This window comes from Channa argus, chromosome 14, assembly GCF_033026475.1.
Source record: "Channa argus isolate prfri chromosome 14, Channa argus male v1.0, whole genome shotgun sequence".
Taxonomy (NCBI): domain Eukaryota; kingdom Metazoa; phylum Chordata; class Actinopteri; order Anabantiformes; family Channidae; genus Channa; species Channa argus.
The window spans coordinates 25,686,649-25,691,474 of NC_090210.1; positions in this window are offsets into that span (position 1 = coordinate 25,686,649).

Genomic DNA, 4,826 nt, shown 5'->3' on the forward strand with positions numbered 1-4,826 from the left:
AACTTTTTAGATACTAGAAAAACCATTATTTTAGTAAATTCACACAGTCAATAAGCAACAAAGAGAAGATAAGTAACATGTTTTATATGTTTGAGATATTTTATTTGTCCTCTAGTTGTGTGAACAAGTTTGACCTTATAAAAAAGTAATAAAGAGAAAAAGCAATGATGCTGGATGCTGTAGTACCACGAATATACAGTTTCTATGTGATATTTCTAACGTGTAACAGTGTGTGTCTCCCTCTAGTGGATGTTGTGGAGTATTGTGTTGTCTTTGCTCCAAAGGTTTTTGTACAGAATTGTGGTGTTTCCTGTCACTGTGGGCTGCAGAGCACAGTAGTACACAGCAGAGTCAGACACTGCAGCAGAGGAGATCTGCAGATCCACTTGATTTCTCTCCTGGTTCAGTTTAGCAGTCAGTCGAGGGTTTGGAGGTTTTGCTTCTATCACTTTAGGCTCTTTAGTATCTGTGATCAGCAGCAGATACTGAGGAGCTGATCCAGGATCCTGTCGATACCACTGGAGATTTTGAGCTTTAACTGAATATTTACAGGACAGAGTAACACTCTGACCCTCTGATGAAACCACTTCAGTCCTGATGGCAGTAATATCATCTTCCAACGTGTTACCTAGTGAGGGAAACAACATGTTAGATTTAGAGAGACACACTCACATATCCATCATATGATCAACATATTAACTTCACACAGTCACAGTTTGATATGAAAAGAATTGATCCTGTTAACAATACACTGAGTAATTATTAAGGAGGAAGTGATGACTACTTTGAAATGTTACATTCTGAACTTCAGCTACAACTACTTAACTCAATCTGTCATGTTTAGAAAATGTCTTTGTGTTTCAGCTTCTTTCTCAAGATCTTATGTACCTACGAGAGCTGTAAGCAACAAAACTGCGAAGAGTTTTTCCATGTTGACAGAGGAGAAATGTAGTAACTGAATGTTCAGTCTGAATAAGCTGAGAGTTGTTCTATGAGTTGGGATTGATCTGATGTTCACATTTGTCTGTCAATCAGACACATTTGTAGTCAGTAGGAGGAGACTCACATATCAGATTATTTTCATTCCTACAGTTCTTCATCACAGCTGTGTCTCATGATGGAAAAGAATCTAAACTGTGTCATCACAAACCATCAGAGTGTAACAGTGTGTGTCTCCCTCTAGTGGATGTTGTGGAGTATTGTGTTGTCTTTGCTCCAAAGGTTTTTGTACAGAGTTGTGGTGTTTCCTGTCACTGTGGGCCTCACAGCACAGTAGTACACAGCAGAGTCAGACACTGCAGCAAATGAGATCTGCAGATCCACTTGGGTTTTATCTTCACTCATTTTCACAGACAGTGTAGAGTCCTTTGCAATTTTATTTGGTTCAGTTCCAGAATGAGAGATAAGAAATTGTGGTGGTTTTCCTGGATATTGTCGATACCAGTAGAAATAATCATTGTAATCAGCAGCTTTGGAATATGTGTAGGTCAGAGTAATGTTGCTTCCTTCTAAACTGAACTCTTCATTCTTGATTGGAGTAAGTTTGTCACAGCTGACTCCTACATGGAGAGAAAATCATGTTAAACCACATACATGAAAGAAGTGAAAATCAGATATACTTGAAATGATCAGTTTAACATACCTGTTAAAATAGAAAGAAACTGTATAGAAAGTAGACAATGCAGTGAGAGCATGGTGAAAACTGTATTACTGAATGTGTACTGGGCTTAACGTGAAGTCTCTCTTCTGTATTTCAGATACATCTCAGCTCCTCCCTGAATCTCAGGCTCCTCTTGTTGTTTCACTTCTTACATTTCCTTTAAGTTTCATTTGACATTAACTGCCAACATGTCTTCATTATGTCAGAGAACTGAATCAGTGTAATGTCTCTTTTAGTCTGACAGTCTGTTGTTTGGATGCCTGTTCCAACTAAATTTATTTTCTTATAATATACTTTCTTTGACTTTCAGTCATGATTTAGAGTTCATCAGCACTGGTAAAAGTCACCAATGATCTTCTCTTGGCATCAGATAATGGACTACTCTCTATACTTGTTCTGTTAGATCTTAGTGCAGCATTTGATACCATTTATCATAACATTTTATTACAGACACTGGAACATGAAATTGGGATTAAAGGAACTGCACTAGGTTGGTTTAAATCTTATCTATCTGATAGACTTAAATTTGTTAATGTTAATGATGAATCCTCCATGCACACAAAGGTTAGCTATGGAGTTCCACAAGGCTCTGTGTTAGGACCAATACTTTTTACTTTATATATGTCTCCTTTAGGCAACATTATTAGAAAACACTCCATAAATTTCCACTGCCATGCTGATGATACCCAGCTATATTTATCTATGTAACCAGATAAAAAGTATCGGTTAATCAAGCTCCATGTCTACAGGACATAAAGGCCTAGATTTTACTAAACTTAACTCAGAGAAAACTGAAGTAGCATTTGACCAAAATAAATCTTAGAAATACATTGTCCAACCATATCATTAGTGTAGATGGTATGGCACCAGTAGTATACTGGTCGCCAGTACTACTGCAAGGATTCTGAGTCATTGTACTCCTTGTCCGAGTTAAAATCTCCTCCGTGTGGAGAATGATCTTGCAGAGGACGCAACGGACACAGGCAGGCTAAGACAAAGTTCTACAAACTTTTCCAATTTTCTAAAAAGCTCTAGTTTGTTGATGTAGCCCAGCTAAAAAAATCTGCCACATCTATAGTTGCTTATAAACCCTTAACTTTGGCAACATCACCTAGAAGTGTGAGCTGCATAAGCAATTGAGCTGAGTTGGAAGATTTGAGGCAACTTCGTGTTGTCCAGAGTACTGACCACTCACTGCATTTATTATACTATTTTCCTTCTGAGCTGGTTTCATTCCAGGCTGATTAAACCATCAGTCCAGCTCTGATGTTATGAGGTCTGCTGCTTGATAAAAAGCAAGTCTCCACTGTTAACACTCCGACTGAGTCTGGTTCTGCTGGAAGTTTAATCCGTTAAAGGGAGTTTTTCCTCTCCACTGTTGCCTAGGGCTTGCTCAAGGGGGAATTATTGGGTTTTCTCTATAAATCTTTATAATTCAATTCAACTTTATTTATATAGCGCCAATTTACAACAAAGTCATCCCAAGGCACTTTACAGAATAAAGTCCAGAGTACACAAGTATGTAGAAGCAACCCAACAAATCCCCCTTGAGCAAGCTCTAGGCAACAGTGGAGAGGAAAAACTCCCTTTAACGGGAGAAACCTTCAGCAGAACCAGGCTCAGGGTGGGCAGCCATCTGCCTTGACCGGTTGGGTTGAGTGGAAAGTGAAGGGAGAAAAGAGCAGAGCAACAAAAAGCAACAACAAAACAACAACAAAAAGCAACAACAAAGCATTATACAGGTTGGTAGGACACAAAATTAATAGCATACAGTCGTGACAAATAAATGTGTAGAGAAAAAGAGGAGGGGAGCTCATTGCACTTGTAGGAGTCCCCCAACACTCTAAACCTATAGCATCATAAGTAGGAGCTAGTTCAGGTTGAGTGAGCAGTTTTAACTATAAGCTTTATCAAAAAGGAAAGTTTTAAGCCTAGTCTTAAAAGTAGAGAGGGTGTCTGCTCCCCGAATTTGGATTGGAAGCTGGTTCCACAGGAGAGGAGCTTGATAGGTAAAGGCTCTGCCTCCCATTCTACTTTTGCAAACTCTGGGAACCACAAGTAGGCCTGTATTCTGGGATCGAAGTGGTCTAATCGGACGATACAGAACTATGAGATCTTTTAAATATGATGGAGCTTGACCATTAAGAGCTTTGTATGTAAGGAGGAGGGTTTTGAACTCTATTCTAGATTTTATGGGAAGCCAATGGAGAGAAGCTAGTGAAGGTGAAATATGATCTCTCTTTCCTAATCCAGTCAGCACTCTTGCTGCAGCATTTTGGATTAATTGAAGGCTTTTTGGAGAGTTATTAGGACACCCCAGAAGTAGGGAATTACAGTAGTCCAACCTAGAAGTAACAAATGCATGGACCAGTGTCAGGGACCGAGCAGGTAGACACAGGACACAGGAGTAAAGTCACAAAAGAAAATGGGTTTTATTTACCCAAATGTAACATATACAAAGAAATTTCAATTAACAAAATGTGGGCCCTAAAAGAGGTCAAGAAAAGATAGCTGAACTTAAACTATCAAACTGAAATTACAACATAAGTTCTAATCACAACAGAGACAAAACAGACCTCACCTGAGTGACACACAAGGGGCAACATATATACTGGCTGGCCAAACCAATATGACACACAAGGGGTAGATATAACTAGAACTGGACAAATTATAAACAAACTCTAGACAAACAGTTTACCAACATCATCCCATTACTCAAATATGAAAAAGAAATAACAAAATAATGAACCAAACACCATTTAATAAACTATAACGTCTAAAGAAACATATTCCTCATATTTTCCCCTCCCTGCGTCAAACGGGGTACTTGGTACAATCCAGGCCCAGTAGGAAGTATTTGAAGTTGACAAAGGCCTCAATCCAATCTTTTATCTGGATGGCCAACACCCCCGGACCAGCAAAATGATAACTCTAGAAAAAGAGAAATTAAATTAATACAACTTAAACTTAACAACAAGAAACCAAACTTAAGGAAAAAGGTAAATGAAAACATTACCAAACAAACTTAGGGTGTGTCCGAGGCTGTGGCCATCACAACCAGTTTTTCGGCATCACTTTGAGACAGGATGCTTCTAATTTTAGCAATGTTCCGTAGGTGGAAGAAGGCTGTTCTAGAGATTTGTCTTATATGTGACGTAAACGCCAA